Consider the following 684-nt stretch of genomic DNA (forward strand, 5'->3'; position numbering starts at 1 on the left):
ACCATCCTCGTGGTGCATTTCCTTGTGAGGCGTGTTCTGATCAACGATGGATTGAATTTTGTGATCGGCCATAGTTATGAAACAATTTTAGGGTCCCTACAGACGGCGCCAATGTTTGTATCTAGAGGTTGATACGAATTTATGAGTTATTAAGACCTCGAGATGGATTGTTTTCGGACCAGTCTAGAGGGCAACCTGCAAAGACACTCCAAAACTTAAGTTAGTAAAGTCCTTAGTAGAGATAAAGAATATGTGTGTTACTTGCTTGTGGAGCCCATGTTTTATATATTTTCTTAGTATCCGTTAAGTATTTACTGCCTCGAATATACATTTTATCTCTTTTACCCGCTGTTTTGCCGATTCAATATTATTTTATAATTCTTACGTTATCCGCATTCTTTGTGTGATGCTGGTAATGCATGATTCCATTCCGTGTGGTCAAATTCTCGATACTTATTATTATCCAAAACAAGATGCATTGCAAAATAATGAATTGAATCAAATCGGATCGATTATGTTAACTAGTAAGAAAATTTATTCAATTTCATTCTAGTAGCGTCACTTTTGAGTTTGAGAATATTGAGATAACTATAATTTGTTAAGAGATAAGTTAGCAAAAATTTTTATGAATTAATAAGTGTTCTAAAAATATTTATTAAATAAATATTAAAATTAAAATTTTAA

This window comes from Arachis duranensis, chromosome 9 (genome assembly GCF_000817695.3).
Source record: "Arachis duranensis cultivar V14167 chromosome 9, aradu.V14167.gnm2.J7QH, whole genome shotgun sequence".
NCBI lineage: Eukaryota > Viridiplantae > Streptophyta > Magnoliopsida > Fabales > Fabaceae > Arachis > Arachis duranensis.